Source organism: Urocitellus parryii, unplaced genomic scaffold, assembly GCF_045843805.1.
Source record: "Urocitellus parryii isolate mUroPar1 unplaced genomic scaffold, mUroPar1.hap1 Scaffold_4045, whole genome shotgun sequence".
NCBI lineage: Eukaryota > Metazoa > Chordata > Mammalia > Rodentia > Sciuridae > Urocitellus > Urocitellus parryii.
In genome coordinates, this window is record NW_027553625.1 from 5,001 (window position 1) to 31,755 (window position 26,755).

The 26,755-nt window shown below is 67.4% G+C and overlaps 10 non-coding genes across 10 annotated transcripts; all 10 read left to right on the top strand.

The window, feature by feature from the left end:
* Positions 1–2,153: 2,153 nt before the first annotated feature.
* On the top strand, positions 2,154–2,271 carry LOC144252357 (5S ribosomal RNA). The gene has a single exon (XR_013342968.1). It is a non-coding gene; the product is annotated as a 5S ribosomal RNA (ribosomal RNA).
* Positions 2,272–4,682: 2,411 nt separating this feature from the next.
* Positions 4,683–4,801, top strand: LOC144252358 (5S ribosomal RNA). The gene has a single exon (XR_013342969.1). It is a non-coding gene; the product is annotated as a 5S ribosomal RNA (ribosomal RNA).
* A 2,386-nt stretch (positions 4,802–7,187) lies between these two features.
* Positions 7,188–7,306, top strand: LOC144252359 (5S ribosomal RNA). Its single transcript, XR_013342970.1, has one exon. It is a non-coding gene; the product is annotated as a 5S ribosomal RNA (ribosomal RNA).
* Positions 7,307–9,696: 2,390 nt separating this feature from the next.
* LOC144252360 (5S ribosomal RNA) lies at positions 9,697–9,815 on the top strand. Its single transcript, XR_013342971.1, has one exon. It is a non-coding gene; the product is annotated as a 5S ribosomal RNA (ribosomal RNA).
* A 2,401-nt stretch (positions 9,816–12,216) lies between these two features.
* Positions 12,217–12,335, top strand: LOC144252352 (5S ribosomal RNA). Its single transcript, XR_013342963.1, has one exon. It is a non-coding gene; the product is annotated as a 5S ribosomal RNA (ribosomal RNA).
* Positions 12,336–14,740: 2,405 nt separating this feature from the next.
* LOC144252361 (5S ribosomal RNA) lies at positions 14,741–14,859 on the top strand. The gene has a single exon (XR_013342972.1). It is a non-coding gene; the product is annotated as a 5S ribosomal RNA (ribosomal RNA).
* Positions 14,860–17,267: 2,408 nt separating this feature from the next.
* On the top strand, positions 17,268–17,386 carry LOC144252353 (5S ribosomal RNA). Its single transcript, XR_013342964.1, has one exon. It is a non-coding gene; the product is annotated as a 5S ribosomal RNA (ribosomal RNA).
* Positions 17,387–19,792: 2,406 nt separating this feature from the next.
* LOC144252350 (5S ribosomal RNA) lies at positions 19,793–19,911 on the top strand. The gene has a single exon (XR_013342961.1). It is a non-coding gene; the product is annotated as a 5S ribosomal RNA (ribosomal RNA).
* Positions 19,912–22,310: 2,399 nt separating this feature from the next.
* LOC144252351 (5S ribosomal RNA) lies at positions 22,311–22,429 on the top strand. Its single transcript, XR_013342962.1, has one exon. It is a non-coding gene; the product is annotated as a 5S ribosomal RNA (ribosomal RNA).
* A 2,398-nt stretch (positions 22,430–24,827) lies between these two features.
* LOC144252354 (5S ribosomal RNA) lies at positions 24,828–24,946 on the top strand. Its single transcript, XR_013342965.1, has one exon. It is a non-coding gene; the product is annotated as a 5S ribosomal RNA (ribosomal RNA).
* Positions 24,947–26,755: the final 1,809 nt, after the last annotated feature.

The window sequence follows — 26,755 nt, forward strand, 5'->3', positions numbered from 1 at the left end:
CCCCACCCCTCGGCCTTCAGGATGAGGGGTGGGGGGACACCTGCCCTTCCCCAGAACACAGGGCCCACCCGCGGGGCCCGCTCCCCCACCCGTTCCTGCCACACAAAGCAGAACCGTGCCACCCAGATCCTGGGAGTGGGAGAGTCCATCCAGCGTCTCTGCCTGGGTCCGTCTCTCTTTGCACCACCTCCGCAAGGTCCCTCCTGAGTCTCTGCCCCCTTTCCCACTGCCTTCCTCCCTGAGGGTCCCCCTGAGTCTGTCTCTCTGCCTGTCTCTCTCTTTCTCTCTCATCAGAGCAGCAGATGTCTGTGTGTGTCTCTGCTCATCCATCTCTCCTTCTCCCTTGTGCCTCTCTTGGCCTGGAGGAGGCATCCCTGTCTCCATCTCCCACTCAATGCCTCTCTGGCCTTGGCTCTCTTTCTCTCTCTCTCTCTCTCTCTCTCTCTCTCTCTCTCTCTCTCTCCCTCCCTCTCCCTCTCTCTTTCACACACACACACACACACACACACACACACACACACACTCACCCCTCTCTTCCCCCCTCCCCCCCAGCCACTCACTCTGGGCTGCAAGTCATGGAGTCCATGGTAGCCTCCAGACTGGGCAGTCACAGGTCTCTCATCTGCCATGTAACTTCCTGGATGTAAGAATGGATTCGCACATCACCCTTGAAGTGTGCGCACCACTTCCAGGGTGTGTGCTCGGCAGAGGCTGAGAGAAGGCCGAGGAGGCCACAGGGTCTTGGGAGTCTGCGCTGAGAGCCAAGCAAGAGAGCAGATGGCAAAGGAGGGCAGGCGCTCCTGGAAGAGGAGGAAGCAGCCTTCAGAGCAATCAAGCGGTTCAGGGCCAGGGGTTGCCCGGGAGGACCAGGGGCCAAGGGGTGCCGAAGCCCTGCCGCTGGGGACAGGGAGGCAGAGGCCCCTTGGTCGAGGCGACCCGTCCACCTGGAGACGACGGGACAAGACGCAGGGCCTGACCACCCGGTGGGCGCGCGTCCCAGCGACCACTGCTCCCTCCCTCCCCCCCTCCCCCACCCCCACCCCCACCCCCCGCAATGCTTGCAGGTGAGGGGGCTTCCCATCTGGTGAGGCCGCCGGCTAAGCTCCGACGGGGGTTTGAATCAGGGTGCTTCTTCCACAGGCGGTCCTTTCCGGCCGCACCGCCACTGGACCGAGGGGTCTCTGCCCTTCCTCAGGGCGGTGCTGTGCACGTGCTGGACGTTGACTGAGCCTCCGACCTCGGCACTCGGTCCGAACCGAGTGACTCTGCGGTGCTTTGCAGAGTGGGCCCGAAACTCAGGGCGAGGCACCGCCCCAGCGGCGCACTTCTGAGCCTGGCCGCGCGACTGGGAGCCAGCGGGCCGCAGCCCCCTGGCCACCCTCTGCCCGGTTTTCTGTGAGTCCGTGCGTGTGTTCCTCCCTCCTGCCCTCCCTGTGCGTGGCTCCACGCGCCAGGCACGCGCAGGGGTTGTGTGTGGCCGGCGGCTGGCCCTGGCCCAGTCCGACTGCATTTCCGCCTGGGGCGCTGGGCCTCTGTCAGGGTCCCTGGGGTGTCCGAGGTGGGTGCCCGCTCGCGTCTCTGCCCCTGGCTCTCTGGGCTCCCAGCTAGGCTAGGCTAGGTTCTCGCGCGGGACACTGCGGCGGCCGGGGCTTCTGGGCTTCTGGGCTTCTGCGCCTGGCAGAGGGCGCGGTGGGCGTGGCGGTGGGGGCCCCCCCCCGGGGGATCTGGCGGGCGGGGGGGGGGGGGAGGGGGAGGGGGAGGGGGGAGCCTGGGGCTTGGCGAGGAGGGGCGGAGGAGACCAGGCCACGCCAGTCCGGGCCGGGGCGGTGGGTGTCCTGTTGGCGATCGGCGGGGCTCCGGGTAGCTGGAGCCAGGTGGAGAGGGTCGGTGTTGGAGGCGGGACTCAGCCAGTCCCAGTCTCCAGGACCCCCGGGGCCGCTGCCGCTGGGCGGTCGAGTCAGGCAGGTCGGAGCGTGAGAGCCCCCAGCCTTGAGTTGAGTTGGGCTGGGCTGCGCTGTTCTGGGGCGGGCGAGGGAGGCCCCCTGCGACCACCCGCTCCGTTTCCGCCCCTCCACCCCCCTCCCCTCCCCTGGACTGAAGGGTGGAACCCGGAGCAGGCTCTTGAGGCGTCCCGTCCCCGGGCGGCCCTCACCGTCTACGGCCATACCACCCTGAACGCGCCCGATCTCGTCTGATCTCGGAAGCTAAGCAGGGTCGGGCCTGGTTAGTACTTGGATGGGATTCGCCTGGGAATACCGGGTGCTGTAGGCTTTTGCGCCCCCTTCCCACACACACTTTTAACTTGCGTGGCCCCGACAGAGAGACAGGCCGAGACCCCCCCCCGGCCGGGCTGCCGGTCCGGAGGTGTCCCTCCCCGACCAACAGCGCCCAGCGCCTGCAGCAAGGCCCACAGGCCTGGCTCTCCCAGGGAAGCTGCTAGGACACTCTCTGCATGAGACCCGGCGGGGAGCCGAGCCAGGTCCAGGCCACGACCCTCCCTGTGCACCCTGACCGACCCACCCCACCCCTCGGCCTTCAGGATGAGGGGTGGGGGGGACACCTGCCCTTCCCCAGAACACAGGGCCCACCCGCGGGGCCCGCTCCCCCACCCGTTCCTGCCACACAAGCAGAACCTTGCCACCCAGATCCTGGGAGTGGGAGAGTCCATCCAGCGTCTCTGCCTGGGTCCGTCTCTCTTTGCACCACCTCCGCAAGGTCCCTCCTGAGTCTCTGCCCCCTTTCCCACTGCCTTCCTCCCTGAGGGTCCCCTGAGTCTGTCTCTCTGCCTGTCTCTCTCTTTCTCTCTCATCAGAGCAGCAGATGTCTGTGTGTGTCTCTGCTCATCCATCTCTCCTTCTCCCTTGTGCCTCTCTTGGCCTGGGAGGAGGCATCCCTGTCTCCATCTCCCACTCAATGCCTCTCTGGCCTTGGCTCTCTTTTCTCTCTCTCTCTCTCTCTCTCTCTCTCTCTCTCTCTCTCTCTCTCTCCCTCCCTCTCCCTCTCTCTTTCACACACACACACACACACACACACACACACACACACACTCACCCCTCTCTTCCCCCTCCCACCCCAGCCACTCACTCTGGGCTGCAAGTCATGGAGTCCATGGTAGCCTCCAGACTGGGCAGTCACAGGTTCTCTCATCTGCCATGTAACTTCCCTGGATGTAAGAATGGATTCGCACATCACCCTTGAAGTGTGCGCACCACTTCCAGGGTGTGTGCTCGGCAGAGGCTGAGAGAAGGCCGAGGAGGCCACAGGGTCTTGGAGTCTGCGCTGAGAGCCAAGCAAGAGAGCAGATGGCAAAGGAGGGCAGGCGCTCCTGGAAGAGGAGGAAGCAGCCTTCAGAGCAATCAAGCGGGTTCAGGGCCAGGGGTTGCCCGGGAGGACCAGGGGCCAAGGGGTGCCGAAGCCCTGCCGCTGGGGACAGGGAGGCAGAGGCCCCTTGGTCGAGGCGACCCGTCCACCTGGAGACGACGGGACCAAGACGCAGGGCCTGACCACCCGGTGGGCGCGCGTCCCAGCGACCACTGCTCCCCTCCCTCCCCCCTCCCCCCCCACCCCACCCCCACCCCCCGCAATGCTTGCAGGTGAGGGGGCTTCCCATCTGGTGAGGCCGCCGGCTAAGCTCCGACGGGGGTTTGAATCAGGGTGCTTCTTCCACAGGCGGTCCTTTCCGGCCGCACCGCCACTGGACCGAGGGGTCTCTGCCCTTCCTCAGGGCGGTGCTGTGCACGTGCTGGACGTTGACTGAGCCCTCCGACCCTCGGCACTCGGTCCGAACCGAGTGACTCTGCGGTGCTTTGCAGAGTGGGCCCGAAACTCAGGGCGGAGGCACCGCCCCAGCGGCGCGACTTCTGAGCCTGGCCGCGCGACTGGGAGCCAGCGGGCCGCAGCCCCCTGGCCACCCTCTGCCCGGTTTTCTGTGAGTCCGTGCGTGTGTTCCTCCCTCCTGCCTCCCTGTGCGTGGCTCCACGCGCCAGGCACGCGCAGGGGTTGTGTGTGGCCGGCGGCTGGCCCTGGCCCAGTCCGACTGCATTTCCGCCTGGGGCGCTGGGCCTCTGTCAGGGTCCCTGGGGTGTCCCGAGGTGGGTGCCCGCTCGCGTCTCTGCCCCTGGCTCTCTGGGCTCCCAGCTAGGCTAGGCTAGGTTCTCGCGCGCGGGACACTGCGGCGGCCCGGGGCTTCTGGGCTTCTGGGCTTCTGCGCCTGGCAGAGGGCGCGGTGGGCGTGGCGGTGGGGGCCCCCCCCCGGGGATCTGGCGGGGCGGGGGGAGGGGGAGGGGGGAGGGGGAGGGGGGAGCCTGGGGCTTGGCGAGGAGGGGCGGAGGAGACCAGGCCACGCCAGTCCGGGCCGGGGCGGTGGGTGTCCTGTGGGCGATCGGCGGGGCTCCGGGTAGTGGAGCCAGGTGGAGAGGGTCGGTGTTGGAGGCGGGACTCAGCCAGTCCCAGTCTCCCAGGACCCCCGGGGCCGCTGCCGCTGGCGGTCGAGTCAGGCAGGTCGGAGCGTGAGAGCCCCCAGCCTTGAGTTGAGTTGGGCTGGGCTGCGCTGTTCTGGGGCGGGCGAGGGAGGCCCCCTGCGACCACCCGCTCGTTTCCGCCCTCCACCCCCCTCCCCTCCCCTGGACTGAAGGGTGGAACCCGGGAGCAGGCTCTTGAGGCGTCCCCGGGCGGCCCTCACGGTCTACGGCCATACCACCCTGAACGCGCCCGATCTCGTCTGATCTCGGAAGCTAAGCAGGGTCGGGCCTGGTTAGTACTTGGATGGGAGACCGCCTGGGAATACCGGGTGCTGTAGGCTTTTGCGCCCCTTCCCACACACACTTTTAACTTGCATGGCCCCGACAGAGAGACAGGCCGAGACCCCCGGCCGGGCTGCCGGTCCGGAGGTGTCCCTCCCGACCAACAGCGCCCAGCGCCTGCAGCAAGGCCCACAGGCCTGGCTCTCCCCAGGGAAGCTGCTAGGACACTCTCTGCATGAGACCCGGCGGGGAGCCGAGCCAGGTCCAGGCCACGACCCTCCCTGTGCACCCTGACCGACCCACCCCACCCCTCGGCCTTCAGGATGAGGGGTGGGGGGGACACCTGCCCTTCCCCAGAACACCAGGGCCCACCCGCGGGGCCCGCTCCCCCACCCGTTCCTGCCACACAAGCAGAACCTTGCCACCCAGATCCTGGGAGTGGGAGAGTCCATCCAGCGTCTCTGCCTGGGTCCGTCTCTCTTTGCACCACCTCCGCAAGGTCCCTCCTGAGTCTCTGCCCCTTTCCCACTGCCTTCCTCCCTGAGGGTCCCCTGAGTCTGTCTCTCTGCCTGTCTCTCTCTTTCTCTCTCATCAGAGCAGCAGATGTCTGTGTGTGTCTCTGCTCATCCATCTCTCCTTCTCCCTTGTGCCTCTCTTGGCCTGGGAGGAGGCATCCCTGTCTCCATCTCCCACTCAATGCCTCTCTGGCCTTGGCTCTCTTTTCTCTCTCTCTCTCTCTCTCTCTCTCTCCTCTCCTCTCCCTCTCCCTCTCTCTTTCACACACACACACACACACACACACACACACACACACACACTCACCCCTCTCTTCCCCCTCCCACCCCAGCCACTCACTCTGGGCTGCAAGTCATGGAGTCCATGGTAGCCTCCAGACTGGGCAGTCACAGGTTCTCTCATCTGCCATGTAACTTCCCTGGATGTAAGAATGGATTCGCACATCACCCTTGAAGTGTGCGCACCACTTCCAGGGTGTGTGCTCGGCAGAGGCTGAGAGAAGGCCGAGGAGGCCACAGGGTCTTGGGAGTCTGCGCTGAGAGCCAAGCAAGAGAGCAGATGGCAAAGGAGGGCAGGCGCTCCTGGAAGAGGAGGAAGCAGCCTTCAGAGCAATCAAGCGGTTCAGGGCCAGGGGTTGCCCGGGAGGACCAGGGGCCAAGGGGTGCCGAAGCCCTGCGCTGGGGACAGGGAGGCAGAGGCCCCTTGGTCGAGGCGACCCGTCCACCTGGAGACGACGGGACAAGACGCAGGGCCTGACCACCCGGTGGGCGCGCGTCCCAGCGACCACTGCTCCCCTCCCTCCCCCCCTCCCCACCCCCCACCCCCACCCCCCGCAATGCTTGCAGGTGAGGGGGCTTCCCATCTGGTGAGGCCGCCGGCTAAGCTCCGACGGGGGTTTGAATCAGGGTGCTTCTTCCACAGGCGGTCCTTTCCGGCCGCACCGCCACTGGACCGAGGGGTCTCTGCCCTTCCTCAGGGCGGTGCTGTGCACGTGCTGGACGTTGACTGAGCCCTCCGACCTCGGCACTCGGTCCGAACCGAGTGACTCTGCGGTGCTTTGCAGAGTGGGCCCGAAACTCAGGGCGAGGCACCGCCCCAGCGGCGCACTTCTGAGCCTGGCCGCGCGACTGGGAGCCAGCGGGCCGCAGCCCCCTGGCCACCCTCTGCCCGGTTTTCTGTGAGTCCGTGCGTGTGTTCCTCCTCCTGCCCTCCCTGTGCGTGGCTCCACGCGCCAGGCACGCGCAGGGGTTGTGTGTGGCCGGCGGCTGGCCCTGGCCCAGTCCGACTGCATTTCCGCCTGGGGCGCTGGGCCTCTGTCAGGGTCCCTGGGGTGTCCGAGGTGGGTGCCCGCTCGCGTCTCTGCCCCTGGCTCTCTGGGCTCCCAGCTAGGCTAGGCTAGGTTCTCGCGCGCGGGACACTGCGGCGGCCCGGGGCTTCTGGCTTCTGGGGCTTCTGCGCCTGGCAGAGGGCGCGGTGGGCGTGGCGGTGGGGGCCCCCCCCCGGGGATCTGGCGGGGCGGGGGGAGAGGGGGAGGGGAGGGGGAGGGGGGAGCCTGGGCTTGGCGAGGAGGGGCGGAGGAGACCAGGCCACGCCAGTCCGGGCCGGGGCGGTGGGTGTCCTGTGGGCGATCGGCGGGCTCCGGGTAGCTGGAGCCAGGTGGAGAGGGTCGGTGTTGGAGGCGGGACTCAGCCAGTCCCAGTCTCCCAGGACCCCCGGGGCCGCTGCCGCTGGCGGTCGAGTCAGGCAGGTCGGAGCGTGAGAGCCCCCAGCCTTGAGTTGAGTTGGGCTGTGGCTGCGCTGTTCTGGGGCGGGCGAGGGAGGCCCCCTGCGACCACCCGCTCCGTTTCCGCCCCTCCACCCCTCCCCTCCCCTGGACTGAAGGGTGGAACCCGGAGCAGGCTCTTGAGGCGTCCCCGGGCGGCCCTCACGGTCTACGGCCATACCACCCTGAACGCGCCCGATCTCGTCTGATCTCGGAAGCTAAGCAGGGTCGGGCCTGGTTAGTACTTGGATGGGAGACCGCCTGGGAATACCGGGTGCTGTAGGCTTTTGCGCCCCCTTCCCACACACACTTTTAACTTGCATGGCCCCGACAGAGAGACAGGCCGAGACCCCCGGCCGGGCTGCGGTCCGGAGGTGTCCCTCCCGACCAACAGCGCCCAGCGCCTGCAGCAAGGCCCACAGGCCTGGCTCTCCCCAGGGAAGCTGCTAGGACACTCTCTGCATGAGACCCGGCGGGGAGCCGAGCCAGGTCCAGGCCACGACCCTCCCTGTGCACCCTGACCGACCCACCCACCCCTCGGCCTTCAGGATGAGGGGTGGGGGGACACCTGCCCTTCCCCAGAACACAGGGCCCACCCGCGGGGCCGCTCCCCCACCCGTTCCTGCCACACAAGCAGAACCTTGCCACCCAGATCCTGGGAGTGGGAGAGTCCATCCAGCGTCTCTGCCTGGGTCCGTCTCTCTTTGCACCACCTCCGCAAGGTCCCTCCTGAGTCTCTGCCCCCTTTCCCACTGCCTTCCTCCTGAGGGTCCCCCTGAGTCTGTCTCTCTGCCTGTCTCTCTCTTTCTCTCTCATCAGAGCAGCAGATGTCTGTGTGTGTCTCTGCTCATCCATCTCTCCTTCTCCCTTGTGCCTCTCTTGGCTGGGAGGAGGCATCCCTGTCTCCATCTCCCACTCAATGCCTCTCTGGCCTTGGCTCTCTTTTCTCTCTCTCTCTCTCTCTCTCTCTCTCTCTCTCTCCCTCCCTCTCCCTCTCTCTTTCACACACACACACACACACACACACACACACACACACACACACACACCCCTCTCTTCCCCCCTCCCACCCCAGCCACTCACCTCTGGGCTGCAAGTCATGGAGTCCATGGTAGCCTCCAGACTGGGCAGTCACAGGTTCTCTCATCTGCCATGTAACTTCCCTGGTGTAAGAATGGATTCGCACATCACCCTTGAAGTGTGCGCACCACTTCCAGGTGTGTGCTCGGCAGAGGCTGAGAGAAGGCCGAGGAGGCCACAGGGTCTTGGGAGTCTGCGCTGAGAGCCAAGCAAGAGAGCAGATGGCAAAGGAGGGCAGGCGCTCCTGGAAGAGGAGGAAGCAGCCTTCAGAGCAATCAAGCGGTTCAGGGCCAGGGGTTGCCCGGGAGGACCAGGGGCCAAGGGGTGCCGAAGCCCTGCCGCTGGGGACAGGGAGGCAGAGGCCCCTTGGTCGAGGCGACCCGTCCACCTGGAGACGACGGGACAAGACGCAGGGCCTGACCACCCGGTGGGCGCGCGTCCCAGCGACCACTGCTCCCCTCCCTCCCCCCCTCCCCCACCCCCACCCCCACCCCCCGCAATGCTTGCAGGTGAGGGGGCTTCCCATCTGGTGAGGCCGCCGGCTAAGCTCCGACGGGGGTTTGAATCAGGGTGCTTCTTCCACAGGCGGTCCTTTCCGGCCGCACCGCCACTGGACCGAGGGGTCTCTGCCCTTCCTCAGGGCGGTGCTGTGCACGTGCTGGACGTTGACTGAGCCCTCCGACCTCGGCACTCGGTCCGAACCGAGTGACTCTGCGGTGCTTTGCAGAGTGGGCCCGAAACTCAGGGCGAGGCACCGCCCCAGCGGCGCACTTCTGAGCCTGGCCGCGCGACTGGGAGCCAGCGGGCCGCAGCCCCCTGGCCACCCTCTGCCCGGTTTTCTGTGAGTCCGTGCGTGTGTTCCTCCCTCCTGCCCTCCCTGTGCGTGGCTCCACGCGCCAGGCACGCGCAGGGGTTGTGTGTGGCCGGCGGCTGGCCCTGGCCCAGTCCGACTGCATTTCCGCCTGGGGCGCTGGGCCTCTGTCAGGGTCCCTGGGGTGTCCGAGGTGGGTGCCCGCTCGCGTCTCTGCCCCTGGCTCTCTGGGCTCCCAGCTAGGCTAGGCTAGGTTCTCGCGCGCGGGACACTGCGGCGGCCCGGGGCTTCTGGGCTTCTGGGCTTCTGCGCCTGGCAGAGGGCGCGGTGGGCGTGGCGGTGGGGGCCCCCCCCCGGGGATCTGGCGGGGCGGGGGGGAGGGGGAGGGGGGAGGGGGAGGGGGGAGCCTGGGGCTTGGCGAGGAGGGGCGGAGGAGACCAGGCCACGCCAGTCCGGGCCGGGGCGGTGGGTGTCCTGTTGGCGATCGGCGGGGCTCCGGGTAGCTGGAGCCAGGTGGAGAGGGTCGGTGTGGAGGCGGGACTCAGCCAGTCCCAGTCTCCCAGGACCCCGGGGCCGCTGCCGCTGGCGGTCGAGTCAGGCAGGTCGGAGCGTGAGAGCCCCCAGCCTTGAGTTGAGTTGGGCTGGGCTGCGCTGTTCTGGGGCGGGCGAGGGAGGCCCCCTGCGACCACCCGCTCCGTTTCCGCCCCTCCACCCCCCTCCCCTCCCCTGGACTGAAGGGTGGAACCCGGAGCAGGCTCTTGAGGCGTCCCCGGGCGGCCCTCACCGTCTACGGCCATACCACCCTGAACGCGCCCGATCTCGTCTGATCTCGGAAGCTAAGCAGGGTCGGGCCTGGTTAGTACTTGGATGGGAGACCGCCTGGGAATACCGGGTGCTGTAGGCTTTTGCGCCCCCTTCCACACACACTTTTAACTTGCGTGGCCCCGACAGAGAGACAGGCCGAGACCCCCGGCCGGGCTGCCGGTCCGGAGGTGTCCCTCCCGACCAACAGCGCCCAGCGCCTGCAGCAAGGCCCACAGGCCTGGCTCTCCCCAGGGAAGCTGCTAGGACACTCTCTGCATGAGACCCGGCGGGGAGCCGAGCCAGGTCCAGGCCACGACCCTCCCTGTGCACCCTGACCGACCCACCCCACCCCTCGGCCTTCAGGATGAGGGGTGGGGGGGACACCTGCCCTTCCCCAGAACACAGGCCCACCCGCGGGGCCCGCTCCCCCACCCGTTCCTGCCACACAAGCAGAACCTTGCCACCCAGATCCTGGGAGTGGGAGAGTCCATCCAGCGTCTCTGCCTGGGTCCGTCTCTCTTTGCACCTCCTCCGCAAGGTCCCTCCTGAGTCTCTGCCCCCTTTCCCACTGCCTTCCTCCCTGAGGGTCCCCCTGAGTCTGTCTCTCTGCCTGTCTCTCTCTTTCTCTCTCATCAGAGCAGCAGATGTCTGTGTGTGTCTCTGCTCATCCATCTCTCCTTCTCCCTTGTGCCTCTCTTGGCCTGGGAGGAGGCATCCCTGTCTCATCTCCCACTCAATGCCTCTCTGGCCTTGGCTCTCTTTTCTCTCTCTCTCTCTCTCTCTCTCTCTCTCTCTCTCTCTCTCTCCCTCCCTCTCCCTCTCTCTTTCACACACACACACACACACAACACACACACACACACACTCACCCCTCTCTTCCCCCTCCCACCCCAGCCACTCACTCTGGGCTGCAAGTCATGGAGTCCATGGTAGCCTCCAGACTGGGCAGTCACAGGTTCTCTCATCTGCCATGTAACTTCCTGGATGTAAGAATGGATTCGCACCTCACCCTTGAAGTGTGCGCACCACTTCCAGGGTGTGTGCTCGGCAGAGGCTGAGAGAAGGCCGAGGAGGCCACAGGGTCTGGGAGTCTGCGCTGAGAGCCAAGCAAGAGAGCAGATGGCAAAGGAGGGCAGGCGCTCCTGGAAGAGGAGGAAGCAGCCTTCAGAGCAATCAAGCGGTTCAGGGCCAGGGGTTGCCCGGGAGGACCAGGGGCCAAGGGGTGCCGAAGCCCTGCCGCTGGGGACAGGGAGGCAGAGGCCCCTTGGTCGAGGCGACCCGTCCACCTGGAGACGACGGGACAAGACGCAGGGCCTGACCACCCGGTGGGCGCGCGTCCCAGCGACCACTGCTCCCCTCCCTCCCCCCCTCCCCCACCCCCACCCCCACCCCCCCGCAATGCTTGCAGGTGAGGGGGCTTCCCATCTGGTGAGGCCGCCGGCTAAGCTCCGACGGGGGTTTGAATCAGGGTGCTTCTTCCACAGGCGGTCCTTTCCGGCCGCACCGCCACTGGACCGAGGGGTCTCTGCCCTTCCTCAGGGCGGTGCTGTGCACGTGCTGGACGTTGACTGAGCCCTCCGACCTCGGCACTCGGTCCGAACCGAGTGACTCTGCGGTGCTTTGCAGAGTGGGCCCGAAACTCAGGGCGAGGCACCGCCCCAGCGGCGCACTTCTGAGCCTGGCCGCGCGACTGGGAGCCAGCGGGCCGCAGCCCCTGGCCACCCTCTGCCCGGTTTTCTGTGAGTCCGTGCGTGTGTTCCTCCCTCCTGCCCTCCCTGTGCGTGGCTCCACGCGCCAGGCACGCGCAGGGGTTGTGTGTGGCCGGCGGCTGGCCCTGGCCCAGTCCGACTGCATTTCCGCCTGGGGCGCTGGGCCTCTGTCAGGGTCCCTGGGGTGTCCGAGGTGGGTGCCCGCTCGAGTCTCTGCCCCTGGCTCTCTGGGCTCCCAGCTAGGCTAGGCTAGGTTCTCGCGCGCGGGACACTGCGGCGGCCGGGGGCTTCTGGGCTTCTGGGCTTCTGCGCCTGGCAGAGGGCGCGGTGGGCGTGGCGGTGGGGGCCCCCCCCCCGGGGATCTGGCGGGGCGGGGGGGAGGGGGAGGGGGAGGGGGAGGGGGGAGCCTGGGGCTTGGCGAGGAGGGGCGGAGGAGACCAGGCCACGCCAGTCCGGGCCGGGGCGGTGGGTGTCCTGTTGGCGATCGGCGGGGCTCCGGGTAGCTGGAGCCAGGTGGAGAGGGTCGGTGTTGGAGGCGGGACTCAGCCAGTCCCAGTCTCCCAGGACCCCCGGGGCCGCTGCCGCTGGCGGTCGAGTCAGGCAGGTCGGAGCGTGAGAGCCCCCAGCCTTGAGTTGAGTTGGGCTGGGCTGCGCTGTTCTGGGGCGGGCGAGGGAGGCCCCCTGCGACCACCCGCTCCGTTTCCGCCCCTCCACCCCCCTCCCCTCCCCTGGACTGAAGGGTGGAACCCGGAGCAGGCTCTTGAGGCGTCCCGTCCCCGGGCGGCCCTCACCGTCTACGGCCATACCACCCTGAACGCGCCCGATCTCGTCTGATCTCGGAAGCTAAGCAGGGTCGGGCCTGGTTAGTACTTGGATGGGATTCCGCCTGGGAATACCGGGTGCTGTAGGCTTTTGCGCCCCCTTCCCACACACACTTTTAACTTGCGTGGCCCCGACAGAGAGACAGGCCGAGACCCCCCCCCGGCCGGGCTGCCGGTCCGGAGGTGTCCCTCCCGACCAACAGCGCCCAGCGCCTGCAGCAAGGCCCACAGGCCTGGCTCTCCCCAGGGAAGCTGCTAGGACACTCTCTGCATGAGACCCGGCGGGGAGCCGAGCCAGGTCCAGGCCACGACCCTCCCTGTGCACCCTGACCGACCCACCCCACCCCTCGGCCTTCAGGATGAGGGGTGGGGGGGACACCTGCCCTTCCCCAGAACACCAGGGCCACCCGCGGGGCCCGCTCCCCCACCCGTTCCTGCCACACAAGCAGAACCTTGCCACCCAGATCCTGGGAGTGGGAGAGTCCATCCAGCGTCTCTGCCTGGGTCCGTCTCTCTTTGCACCACCTCCGCAAGGTCCCTCCTGAGTCTCTGCCCCCTTCCCACTGCCTTCCTCCCTGAGGGTCCCCCTGAGTCTGTCTCTCTGCCTGTCTCTCTCTTTCTCTCTCATCAGAGCAGCAGATGTCTGTGTGTGTCTCTGCTCATCCATCTCTCCTTCTCCCTTGTGCCTCTCTTGGCCTGGGAGGAGGCATCCCTGTCTCCATCTCCCACTCAATGCCTCTCTGGCCTTGGCTCTCTTTTCTCTCTCTCTCTCTCTCTCTCTCTCTCTCTCTCTCTCTCTCTCTCCCCTCCCTCTCCCTCTCTCTTTCACACACAACACACACACACACACACACACACTCACTCACCCCTCTCTTCCCCCCTCCACCCCAGCCACTCACTCTGGGCTGCAAGTCATGGAGTCCATGGTAGCCTCCAGACTGGGCAGTCACAGGTTCTCTCATCTGCCATGTAACTTCCCTGGATGTAAGAATGGATTCGCACATCACCCTTGAAGTGTGCGCACCACTTCCAGGGTGTGTGCTCGGCAGAGGCTGAGAGAAGGCCGAGGAGGCCACAGGGTCTTGGGAGTCTGCGCTGAGAGCCAAGCAAGAGAGCAGATGGCAAAGGAGGGCAGGCGCTCCTGGAAGAGGAGGAAGCAGCCTTCAGAGCAATCAAGCGGTTCAGGGCCAGGGGTTGCCCGGGAGGACCAGGGGCCAAGGGGTGCCGAAGCCCTGCCGCTGGGGACAGGGAGGCAGAGGCCCCTTGGTCGAGGCGACCCGTCCACCTGGAGACGACGGGACAAGACGCAGGGCCTGACCACCCGGTGGGCGCGCGTCCCAGCGACCACTGCTCCCCTCCCTCCCCCCCTCCCCCACCCCCACCCCCACCCCCCGCAATGCTTGCAGGTGAGGGGGCTTCCCATCTGGTGAGGCCGCCGGCTAAGCTCCGACGGGGGTTTGAATCAGGGTGCTTCTTCCACAGGCGGTCCTTTCCGGCCGCACCGCCACTGGACCGAGGGGTCTCTGCCCTTCCTCAGGGCGGTGCTGTGCACGTGCTGGACGTTGACTGAGCCCTCCGACCTCGGCACTCGGTCCGAACCGAGTGACTCTGCGGTGCTTTGCAGAGTGGGCCCGAAACTCAGGGCGAGGCACCGCCCCAGCGGCGCACTTCTGAGCCTGGCCGCGCGACTGGGAGCCAGCGGGCCGCAGCCCCCTGGCCACCCTCTGCCCGGTTTTCTGTGAGTCCGTGCGTGTGTTCCTCCCTCCTGCCCTCCCTGTGCGTGGCTCCACGCGCCAGGCACGCGCAGGGGTTGTGTGTGGCCGGCGGCTGGCCCTGGCCCAGTCCGACTGCATTTCCGCCTGGGGCGCTGGGCCTCTGTCAGGGTCCCTGGGGTGTCCGAGGTGGGTGCCCGCTCGCGTCTCTGCCCCTGGCTCTCTGGGCTCCCAGCTAGGCTAGGCTAGGTTCTCGCGCGCGGGACACTGCGGCGGCCCGGGGCTTCTGGGCTTCTGGGCTTCTGCGCCTGGCAGAGGGCGCGGTGGGCGTGGCGGTGGGGGCCCCCCCCCGGGGATCTGGCGGGGCGGGGGGGAGGGGGAGGGGGAGGGGGGAGGGGGGAGCCTGGGGCTTGGCGAGGAGGGGCGGAGGAGACCAGGCCACGCCAGTCCGGGCCGGGGCGGTGGGTGTCCTGTGGGCGATCGGCGGGGCTCCGGGTAGCTGGAGCCAGGTGGAGAGGGTCGGTGTTGGAGGCGGGACTCAGCCAGTCCCAGTCTCCCAGGACCCCCGGGGCCGCTGCCGCTGGCGGTCGAGTCAGGCAGGTCGGAGCGTGAGAGCCCCCAGCCTTGAGTTGAGTTGGGCTGGGCTGCGCTGTTCTGGGGCGGGCGAGGGAGGCCCCCTGCGACCACCCGCTCCGTTTCCGCCCCTCCACCCCCCTCCCCTCCCCTGGACTGAAGGGTGGAACCCGGAGCAGGCTCTTGAGGCGTCCCCGGGCGGCCCTCACCGTCTACGGCCATACCACCCTGAACGCGCCCGATCTCGTCTGATCTCGGAAGCTAAGCAGGGTCGGGCCTGGTTAGTACTTGGATGGGAGACCGCCTGGGAATACCGGGTGCTGTAGGCTTTTGCGCCCCCTTCCCACACACACTTTTAACTTGCGTGGCCCCGACAGAGAGACAGGCCGAGACCCCCGGCCGGGCTGCCGGTCCGGAGGTGTCCCTCCCGACCAACAGCGCCCAGCGCCTGCAGCAAGGCCCACAGGCCTGGCTCTCCCCAGGGAAGCTGCTAGGACACTCTCTGCATGAGACCCGGCGGGAGCCGAGCCAGGTCCAGGCCACGACCCTCCCTGTGCACCCTGACCGACCCACCCCACCCCTCGGCCTTCAGGATGAGGGGTGGGGGGGACACCTGCCCTTCCCCAGAACACAGGGCCCACCCGCGGGGCCCGCTCCCCCACCCGTTCCTGCCACACAAGCAGAACCTTGCCACCCAGATCCTGGGAGTGGGAGAGTCCATCCAGCGTCTCTGCCTGGGTCCGTCTCTCTTTGCACCTCCTCCGCAAGGTCCCTCCTGAGTCTCTGCCCCCTTTCCCACTGCCTTCCTCCCTGAGGGTCCCCCTGAGTCTGTCTCTCTGCCTGTCTCTCTCTTTCTCTCTCATCAGAGCAGCAGATGTCTGTGTGTGTCTCTGCTCATCCATCTCTCCTTCTCCCTTGTGCCTCTCTTGGCCTGGGAGGAGGCATCCCTGTCTCCATCTCCCACTCAATGCCTCTCTGGCCTTGGCTCTCTTTTCTCTCTCTCTCTCTCTCTCTCTCTCTCTCTCTCTCTCTCTCTCCCTCCCTCTCCCTCTCTCTTTCACACACACACACACACACACACACACACACACACACACTCACCCCTCTCTTCCCCCCTCCCACCCCAGCCACTCACTCTGGGCTGCAAGTCATGGAGTCCATGGTAGCCTCCAGACTGGGCAGTCACAGGTTCTCTCATCTGCCATGTAACTTCCCTGGATGTAAGAATGGATTCGCACCTCACCCTTGAAGTGTGCGCACCACTTCCAGGGTGTGTGCTCGGCAGAGGCTGAGAGAAGGCCGAGGAGGCCACAGGGTCTTGGGAGTCTGCGCTGAGAGCCAAGCAAGAGAGCAGATGGCAAAGGAGGGCAGGCGCTCCTGGAAGAGGAGGAAGCAGCCTTCAGAGCAATCAAGCGGTTCAGGGCCAGGGGTTGCCCGGGAGGACCAGGGGCCAAGGGGTGCCGAAGCCCTGCCGCTGGGGACAGGGAGCAGAGGCCCCTTGGTCGAGGCGACCCGTCCACCTGGAGACGACGGGACAAGACGCAGGGCCTGACCACCCGGTGGGCGCGCGTCCCAGCGACCACTGCTCCCCTCCCTCCCCCCCTCCCCACCCCCACCCCCACCCCCCGCAATGCTTGCAGGTGAGGGGGCTTCCCATCTGGTGAGGCCGCCGGCTAAGCTCCGACGGGGGTTTGAATCAGGGTGCTTCTTCCACAGGCGGTCCTTTCCGGCCGCACCGCCACTGGACCGAGGGGTCTCTGCCCTTCCTCAGGGCGGTGCTGTGCACGTGCTGGACGTTGACTGAGCCCTCCGACCTCGGCACTCGGTCCGAACCGAGTGACTCTGCGGTGCTTTGCAGAGTGGGCCCGAAACTCAGGGCGAGGCACCGCCCCAGCGGCGCACTTCTGAGCCTGGCCGCGCGACTGGGAGCCAGCGGGCCGCAGCCCCCTGGCCACCCTCTGCCCGGTTTTCTGTGAGTCCGTGCGTGTGTTCCTCCCTCCTGCCCTCCCTGTGCGTGGCTCCACGCGCCAGGCACGCGCAGGGGTTGTGTGTGGCCGGCGGCTGGCCCTGGCCCAGTCCGACTGCATTTCCGCCTGGGGCGCTGGGCCTCTGTCAGGGTCCCTGGGGTGTCCGAGGTGGGTGCCCGCTCGAGTCTCTGCCCCTGGCTCTCTGGGCTCCCAGCTAGGCTAGGCTAGGTTCTCGCGCGCGGGACACTGCGGCGGCCGGGGGCTTCTGGGCTTCTGGGCTTCTGCGCCTGGCAGAGGGCGCGGTGGGCGTGGCGGTGGGGGCCCCCCCCCCGGGGATCTGGCGGGGCGGGGGGGAGGGGGAGGGGGGAGGGGGAGGGGGGAGCCTGGGGCTTGGCGAGGAGGGGCGGAGGAGACCAGGCCACGCCCAGTCCGGGCCGGGGCGGTGGGTGTCCTGTTGGCGATCGGCGGGGCTCCGGGTAGCTGGAGCCAGGTGGAGAGGGTCGGTGTTGGAGGCGGGACTCAGCCAGTCCCAGTCTCCCAGGACCCCCGGGGCCGCTGCCGCTGGCGGTCGAGTCAGGCAGGTCGGAGCGTGAGAGCCCCCAGCCTTGAGTTGAGTTGGGCTGGGCTGCGCTGTTCTGGGGCGGGCGAGGGAGGCCCCCTGCGACCACCCGCTCCGTTTCCGCCCCTCCACCCCCCTCCCCTCCCCTGGACTGAAGGGTGGAACCCGGAGCAGGCTCTTGAGGCGTCCCGTCCCCGGGCGGCCCCTCACCGTCTACGGCCATACCACCCTGAACGCGCCCGATCTCGTCTGATCTCGGAAGCTAAGCAGGGTCGGGCCTGGTTAGTACTTGGATGGGATTCCGCCTGGGAATACCGGGTGCTGTAGGCTTTTGCGCCCCCTTCCCACACACACTTTTAACTTGCGTGGCCCCGACAGAGAGACAGGCCGAGACCCCCCCCCCGGCCGGGCTGCCGGTCCGGAGGTGTCCCTCCCGACCAACAGCGCCCAGCGCCTGCAGCAAGGCCCACAGGCCTGGCTCTCCCCAGGGAAGCTGCTAGGACACTCTCTGCATGAGACCCGGCGGGGAGCCGAGCCAGGTCCAGGCCACGACCCTCCCTGTGCACCCTGACCGACCCACCCCACCCCTCGGCCTTCAGGATGAGGGGTGGGGGGGACACCTGCCCTTCCCCAGAACACAGGGCCCACCCGCGGGGCCCGCTCCCCCACCCGTTCCTGCCACACAAGCAGAACCTTGCCACCCAGATCCTGGGAGTGGGAGAGTCCATCCAGCGTCTCTGCCTGGGTCCGTCTCTCTTTGCACCACCTCCGCAAGGTCCCTCCTGAGTCTCTGCCCCCTTTCCCACTGCCTTCCTCCCTGAGGGTCCCCCTGAGTCTGTCTCTCTGCCTGTCTCTCTCTTTCTCTCTCATCAGAGCAGCAGATGTCTGTGTGTGTCTCTGCTCATCCATCTCTCCTTCTCCCTTGTGCCTCTCTTGGCCTGGGAGGAGGCATCCCTGTCTCCATCTCCCACTCAATGCCTCTCTGGCCTTGGCTCTCTTTTCTCTCTCTCTCTCTCTCTCTCTCTCTCTCTCTCTCTCTCTCCCTCCCTCTCCCTCTCTCTTTCACACACACACACACACACACACACACACACACTCACTCACCCCTCTCTTCCCCCCTCCCACCCCAGCCACTCACTCTGGGCTGCAAGTCATGGAGTCCATGGTAGCCTCCAGACTGGGCAGTCACAGGTTCTCTCATCTGCCATGTAACTTCCCTGGATGTAAGAATGGATTCGCACATCACCCTTGAAGTGTGCGCACCACTTCCAGGGTGTGTGCTCGGCAGAGGCTGAGAGAAGGCCGAGGAGGCCACAGGGTCTTGGGAGTCTGCGCTGAGAGCCAAGCAAGAGAGCAGATGGCAAAGGAGGGCAGGCGCTCCTGGAAGAGGAGGAAGCAGCCTTCAGAGCAATCAAGCGGTTCAGGGCCAGGGGTTGCCCGGGAGGACCAGGGGCCAAGGGGTGCCGAAGCCCTGCCGCTGGGGACAGGGAGGCAGAGGCCCCTTGGTCGAGGCGACCCGTCCACCTGGAGACGACGGGACAAGACGCAGGGCCTGACCACCCGGTGGGCGCGCGTCCCAGCGACCACTGCTCCCCTCCCTCCCCCCTCCCCCCACCCCCACCCCCACCCCCCGCAATGCTTGCAGGTGAGGGGGCTTCCCATCTGGTGAGGCCGCCGGCTAAGCTCCGACGGGGGTTTGAATCAGGGTGCTTCTTCCACAGGCGGTCCTTTCCGGCCGCACCGCCACTGGACCGAGGGGTCTCTGCCCTTCCTCAGGGCGGTGCTGTGCACGTGCTGGACGTTGACTGAGCCCTCCGACCTCGGCACTCGGTCCGAACCGAGTGACTCTGCGGTGCTTTGCAGAGTGGGCCCGAAACTCAGGGCGAGGCACCGCCCCAGCGGCGCACTTCTGAGCCTGGCCGCGCGACTGGGAGCCAGCGGGCCGCAGCCCCCTGGCCACCCTCTGCCCGGTTTTCTGTGAGTCCGTGCGTGTGTTCCTCCCTCCTGCCCTCCCTGTGCGTGGCTCCACGCGCCAGGCACGCGCAGGGGTTGTGTGTGGCCGGCGGCTGGCCCTGGCCCAGTCCGACTGCATTTCCGCCTGGGGCGCTGGGCCTCTGTCAGGGTCCCTGGGGTGTCCGAGGTGGGTGCCCGCTCGCGTCTCTGCCCCTGGCTCTCTGGGCTCCCAGCTAGGCTAGGCTAGGTTCTCGCGCGCGGGACACTGCGGCGGCCCGGGGCTTCTGGGCTTCTGGGCTTCTGCGCCTGGCAGAGGGCGCGGTGGGCGTGGCGGTGGGGGCCCCCCCCCCGGGGATCTGGCGGGGCGGGGGGGAGGGGGAGGGGGGGAGGGGGAGGGGGGAGCCTGGGGCTTGGCGAGGAGGGGCGGAGGAGACCAGGCCACGCCAGTCCGGGCCGGGGCGGTGGGTGTCCTGTGGGCGATCGGCGGGGCTCCGGGTAGCTGGAGCCAGGTGGAGAGGGTCGGTGTTGGAGGCGGGACTCAGCCAGTCCCAGTCTCCCAGGACCCCCGGGGCCGCTGCCGCTGGCGGTCGAGTCAGGCAGGTCGGAGCGTGAGAGCCCCCAGCCTTGAGTTGAGTTGGGCTGGGCTGCGCTGTTCTGGGGCGGGCGAGGGAGGCCCCCTGCGACCACCCGCTCCGTTTCCGCCCCTCCACCCCCCTCCCCTCCCCTGGACTGAAGGGTGGAACCCGGAGCAGGCTCTTGAGGCGTCCCCGGGCGGCCCTCACCGTCTACGGCCATACCACCCTGAACGCGCCCGATCTCGTCTGATCTCGGAAGCTAAGCAGGGTCGGGCCTGGTTAGTACTTGGATGGGAGACCGCCTGGGAATACCGGGTGCTGTAGGCTTTTGCGCCCCCTTCCCACACACACTTTTAACTTGCGTGGCCCCGACAGAGAGACAGGCCGAGACCCCCGGCCGGGCTGCCGGTCCGGAGGTGTCCCTCCCGACCAACAGCGCCCAGCGCCTGCAGCAAGGCCCACAGGCCTGGCTCTCCCCAGGGAAGCTGCTAGGACACTCTCTGCATGAGACCCGGCGGGGAGCCGAGCCAGGTCCAGGCCACGACCCTCCCTGTGCACCCTGACCGACCCACCCCACCCCTCGGCCTTCAGGATGAGGGGTGGGGGGGACACCTGCCCTTCCCCAGAACACAGGGCCCACCCGCGGGGCCCGCTCCCCCACCCGTTCCTGCCACACAAGCAGAACCTTGCCACCCAGATCCTGGGAGTGGGAGAGTCCATCCAGCGTCTCTGCCTGGGTCCGTCTCTCTTTGCACCACCTCCGCAAGGTCCCTCCTGAGTCTCTGCCCCCTTTCCCACTGCCTTCCTCCCTGAGGGTCCCCCTGAGTCTGTCTCTCTGCCTGTCTCTCTCTTTCTCTCTCATCAGAGCAGCAGATGTCTGTGTGTGTCTCTGCTCATCCATCTCTCCTTCTCCCTTGTGCCTCTCTTGGCCTGGGAGGAGGCATCCCTGTCTCCATCTCCCACTCAATGCCTCTCTGGCCTTGGCTCTCTTTTCTCTCTCTCTCTCTCTCTCTCTCTCTCTCTCTCTCCCTCCCTCTCCCTCTCTCTTTCTCACACACACACACACACACACACACACACACACACACACACTCACCCCTCTCTTCCCCCCTCCCACCCCAGCCACTCACTCTGGGCTGCAAGTCATGGAGTCCATGGTAGCCTCCAGACTGGGCAGTCACAGGTTCTCTCATCTGCCATGTAACTTCCCTGGATGTAAGAATGGATTCGCACATCACCCTTGAAGTGTGCGCACCACTTCCAGGGTGTGTGCTCGGCAGAGGCTGAGAGAAGGCCGAGGAGGCCACAGGGTCTTGGGAGTCTGCGCTGAGAGCCAAGCAAGAGAGCAGATGGCAAAGGAGGGCAGGCGCTCCTGGAAGAGGAGGAAGCAGCCTTCAGAGCAATCAAGCGGTTCAGGGCCAGGGGTTGCCCGGGAGGACCAGGGGCCAAGGGGTGCCGAAGCCCTGCCGCTGGGGACAGGGAGGCAGAGGCCCCTTGGTCGAGGCGACCCGTCCACCTGGAGACGACGGGACAAGACGCAGGGCCTGACCACCCGGTGGGCGCGCGTCCCAGCGACCACTGCTCCCCTCCCTCCCCCCCTCCCCCACCCCCACCCCCACCCCCCGCAATGCTTGCAGGTGAGGGGGCTTCCCATCTGGTGAGGCCGCCGGCTAAGCTCCGACGGGGGTTTGAATCAGGGTGCTTCTTCCACAGGCGGTCCTTTCCGGCCGCACCGCCACTGGACCGAGGGGTCTCTGCCCTTCCTCAGGGCGGTGCTGTGCACGTGCTGGACGTTGACTGAGCCCTCCGACCTCGGCACTCGGTCCGAACCGAGTGACTCTGCGGTGCTTTGCAGAGTGGGCCCGAAACTCAGGGCGAGGCACCGCCCCAGCGGCGCACTTCTGAGCCTGGCCGCGCGACTGGGAGCCAGCGGGCCGCAGCCCCCTGGCCACCCTCTGCCCGGTTTTCTGTGAGTCCGTGCGTGTGTTCCTCCCTCCTGCCCTCCCTGTGCGTGGCTCCACGCGCCAGGCACGCGCAGGGGTTGTGTGTGGCCGGCGGCTGGCCCTGGCCCAGTCCGACTGCATTTCCGCCTGGGGCGCTGGGCCTCTGTCAGGGTCCCTGGGGTGTCCGAGGTGGGTGCCCGCTCGCGTCTCTGCCCCTGGCTCTCTGGGCTCCCAGCTAGGCTAGGCTAGGTTCTCGCGCGCGGGACACTGCGGCGGCCCGGGGCTTCTGGGCTTCTGGGCTTCTGCGCCTGGCAGAGGGCGCGGTGGGCGTGGCGGTGGGGGCCCCCCCCCGGGGATCTGGCGGGGCGGGGGGGAGGGGGAGGGGGGAGGGGGAGGGGGGAGCCTGGGGCTTGGCGAGGAGGGGCGGAGGAGACCAGGTCACGCCAGTCCGGGCCGGGGCGGTGGGTGTCCTGTGGGCGATCGGCGGGGCTCCGGGTAGCTGGAGCCAGGTGGAGAGGGTCGGTGTTGGAGGCGGGACTCAGCCAGTCCCAGTCTCCCAGGACCCCCGGGGCCGCTGCCGCTGGCGGTCGAGTCAGGCAGGTCGGAGCGTGAGAGCCCCCAGCCTTGAGTTGAGTTGGGCTGGGCTGCGCTGTTCTGGGGCGGGCGAGGGAGGCCCCCTGCGACCACCCGCTCCGTTTCCGCCCCTCCACCCCCCTCCCCCTCCCCTGGACTGAAGGGTGGAACCCGGAGCAGGCTCTTGAGCGTCCCCGGGCGGCCCTCACGGTCTACGGCCATACCACCCTGAACGCGCCCGATCTCGTCTGATCTCGGAAGCTAAGCAGGGTCGGGCCTGGTTAGTACTTGGATGGGAGACCGCCTGGGAATACCGGGTGCTGTAGGCTTTTGCGCCCCCTTCCCACACACACTTTTAACTTGCGTGGCCCCGACAGAGAGACAGGCCGAGACCCCCGGCCGGGCTGCCGGTCCGGAGGTGTCCCTCCGACCAACAGCGCCCAGCGCCTGCAGCAAGGCCCAGAGGCCTGGGCTCTCCCCAGGGAAGCTGCTAGGACACTCTCTGCATGAGACCCGGCGGGGAGCCGAGCCAGGTCCAGGCCACGACCCTCCCTGTGCACCCTGACCGACCCACCCCACCCCTCGGCCTTCAGGATGAGGGGTGGGGGGGACACCTGCCCTTCCCCAGAACACAGGGCCCACCCGCGGGCCCGCTCCCCCACCCGTTCCTGCCACACAAGCAGAACCTTGCCACCCAGATCCTGGGAGTGGGAGAGTCCATCCAGCGTCTCTGCCTGGGTCCGTTCTCTCTTTGCACCACCTCCGCAAGGTCCCTCCTGAGTCTCTGCCCCCTTTCCCACTGCCTTCCTCCCTGAGGGTCCCCCTGAGTCTGTCTCTCTGCCTGTCTCTCTCTTTCTCTCTCATCAGAGCAGCAGATGTCTGTGTGTGTCTCTGCTCATCCATCTCTCCTTCTCCCTTGTGCCTCTCTTGGCCTGGGAGGAGGCATCCCTGTCTCCATCTCCCATCAATGCCTCTCTGGCCTTGGCTCTCTTTTCTCTCTCTCTCTCTCTCTCTCTCTCTCTCTCTCCCTCCCTCTCCCTCTTCTCTTTCACACACACACACACACACACACACACACACACACACACACACACTCACCCCTCTCTTCCCCCCTCCCACCCCAGCCACTCACTCTGGGCTGCAAGTCATGGAGTCCATGGTAGCCTCCAGACTGGGCAGTCACAGGTTCTCTCATCTGCCATGTAACTTCCCTGGATGTAAGAATGGATTCGCACATCACCCTTGAAGTGTGCGCACCACTTCCAGGGTGTGTGCTCGGCAGAGGCTGAGAGAAGCCGAGGAGGCCACAGGGTCTTGGGAGTCTGCGCTGAGAGCCAAGCAAGAGAGCAGATGGCAAAGGAGGGCAGGCGCTCCTGGAAGAGGAGGAAGCAGCCTTCAGAGCAATCAAGCGGTTCAGGGCCAGGGGTTGCCCGGGAGGACCAGGGGCCAAGGGGTGCCGAAGCCCTGCCGCTGGGGACAGGGAGGCAGAGGCCCCTTGGTCGAGGCGACCCGTCCACCTGGAGACGACGGGACAAGACGCAGGGCCTGACCACCCGGTGGGCGCGCGTCCCAGCGACCACTGCTCCCCCCCCTCCCCTCCCCCCCCTCCCCACCCCCACCCCCCCCGCAATGCTTGCAGGTGAGGGGGCTTCCCATCTGGTGAGGCCGCCGGCTAAGCTCCGACGGGGGTTTGAATCAGGGTGCTTCTTCCACAGGCGGTCCTTTCCGGCCGCACCGCCACTGGACCGAGGGGTCTCTGCCCTTCCTCAGGGCGGTGCTGTGCACGTGCTGGACGTTGACTGAGCCCTCCGACCTCGGCACTCGGTCCGAACCGAGTGACTCTGCGGTGCTTTGCAGAGTGGGCCCGAAACTCAGGGCGAGGCACCGCCCCAGCGGCGCACTTCTGAGCCTGGCCGCGCGACTGGGAGCCAGCGGGCCGCAGCCCCCTGGCCACCCTCTGCCCGGTTTTCTGTGAGTCCGTGCGTGTGTTCCTCCCTCCTGCCCTCCCTGTGCGTGGCTCCACGCGCCAGGCACGCGCAGGGGTTGTGTGTGGCCGGCGGCTGGCCCTGGCCCAGTCCGACTGCATTTCCGCCTGGGGCGCTGGGCCTCTGTCAGGGTCCCTGGGGTGTCCGAGGTGGGTGCCCGCTCGCGTCTCTGCCCCTGGCTCTCTGGGCTCCCAGCTAGGCTAGGCTAGGTTCTCGCGCGCGGGACACTGCGGCGGCCCGGGGCTTCTGGGCTTCTGGGCTTCTGCGCCTGGCAGAGGGCGCGGTGGGCGTGGCGGTGGGGGCCCCCCCCGGGGATCTGGCGGGGCGGGGGGGAGGGGGAGGGGGGAGGGGGAGGGGGGAGCCTGGGGCTTGGCGAGGAGGGGCGGAGGAGACCAGGCCACGCCAGTCCGGGCCGGGGCGGTGGGTGTCCTGTGGGCGATCGGCGGGGCTCCGGGTAGCTGGAGCCAGGTGGAGAGGGTCGGTGTTGGAGGCGGGACTCAGCCAGTCCCAGTCTCCCAGGACCCCCGGGGCCGCTGCCGCTGGCGGTCGAGTCAGGCAGGTCAGAGCGTGAGAGCCCCCAGCCTTGAGTTGAGTTGGGCTGGGCTGCGCTGTTCTGGGGCCGGCGAGGGAGGCCCCCTGCGACCACCCGCTCCGTTTCCGCCCCTCCACCCCCCTCCCCTCCCCTGGACTGAAGGGTGGAACCCGGAGCAGGCTCTTGAGGCGTCCCCGGGCGGCCCTCACCGTCTACGGCCATACCACCCTGAACGCGCCCGATCTCGTCTGATCTCGGAAGCTAAGCAGGGTCGGGCCTGGTTAGTACTTGGATGGGATTCCGCCTGGGAATACCGGGTGCTGTAGGCTTTTGCGCCCCCTTCCCACACACACTTTTAACTTGCGTGGCCCCGACAGAGAGACAGGCCGAGACCCCCGGCCGGGCTGCCGGTCCGGAGGTGTCCCTCCCGACCAACAGCGCCCAGCGCCTGCAGCAAGGCCCACAGGCCTGGCTCTCCCCAGGGAAGCTGCTAGGACACTCTCTGCATGAGACCCGGCGGGGAGCCGAGCCAGGTCCAGGCCACGACCCTCCCTGTGCACCCTGACCGACCCACCCCACCCCTCGGCCTTCAGGATGAGGGGTGGGGGGGACACCTGCCCTTCCCCAGAACACAGGGCCCACCCGCGGGGCCCGCTCCCCCACCCGTTCCTGCCACACAAGCAGAACCTTGCCACCCAGATCCTGGGAGTGGGAGAGTCCATCCAGCGTCTCTGCCTGGGTCCGTCTCTCTTTGCACCACCTCCGCAAGGTCCCTCCTGAGTCTCTGCCCCCTTTCCCACTGCCTTCCTCCCTGAGGGTCCCCCTGAGTCTGTCTCTCTGCCTGTCTCTCTCTTTCTCTCTCATCAGAGCAGCAGATGTCTGTGTGTGTCTCTGCTCATCCATCTCTCCTTCTCCCTTGTGCCTCTCTTGGCCTGGGAGGAGGCATCCCTGTCTCCATCTCCCACTCAATGCCTCTCTGGCCTTGGCTCTCTTTTCTCTCTCTCTCTCTCTCTCTCTCTCTCTCTCTCTCTCCCTCCCTCTCCCTCTCTCTTTCACACACACACACACACACACACACACACACTCACCCCTCTCTTCCCCCCTCCCACCCCAGCCACTCACTCTGGGCTGCAAGTCATGGAGTCCATGGTAGCCTCCAGACTGGGCAGTCACAGGTTCTCTCATCTGCCATGTAACTTCCCTGGATGTAAGAATGGATTCGCACATCACCCTTGAAGTGTGCGCACCACTTCCAGGGTGTGTGCTCGGCAGAGGCTGAGAGAAGGCCGAGGAGGCCACAGGGTCTTGGGAGTCTGCGCTGAGAGCCAAGCAAGAGAGCAGATGGCAAAGGAGGGCAGGCGCTCCTGGAAGAGGAGGAAGCAGCCTTCAGAGCAATCAAGCGGTTCAGGGCCAGGGGTTGCCCGGGAGGACCAGGGGCCAAGGGGTGCCGAAGCCCTGCCGCTGGGGACAGGGAGGCAGAGGCCCCTTGGTCGAGGCGACCCGTCCACCTGGAGACGACGGGACAAGACGCAGGGCCTGACCACCCGGTGGGCGCGCGTCCCAGCGACCACTGCTCCCCTCCCTCCCCCCCTCCCCCACCCCCACCCCCACCCCCCGCAATGCTTGCAGGTGAGGGGGCTTCCCATCTGGTGAGGCCGCCGGCTAAGCTCCGACGGGGGTTTGAATCAGGGTGCTTCTTCCACAGGCGGTCCTTTCCGGCCGCACCGCCACTGGACCGAGGGGTCTCTGCCCTTCCTCAGGGCGGTGCTGTGCACGTGCTGGACGTTGACTGAGCCCTCCGACCTCGGCACTCGGTCCGAACCGAGTGACTCTGCGGTGCTTTGCAGAGTGGGCCCGAAACTCAGGGCGAGGCACCGCCCCAGCGGCGCACTTCTGAGCCTGGCCGCCGCGACTGGGAGCCAGCGGGCCGCAGCCCCCTGGCCACCCTCTGCCCGGTTTTCTGTGAGTCCGTGCGTGTGTTCCTCCCTCCTGCCCTCCCTGTGCGTGGCTCCACGCGCCAGGCACGCGCAGGGGTTGTGTGTGGCCGGCGGCTGGCCCTGGCCCAGTCCGACTGCATTTCCGCCTGGGGCGCTGGGCCTCTGTCAGGGTCCCTGGGGTGTCCGAGGTGGGTGCCCGCT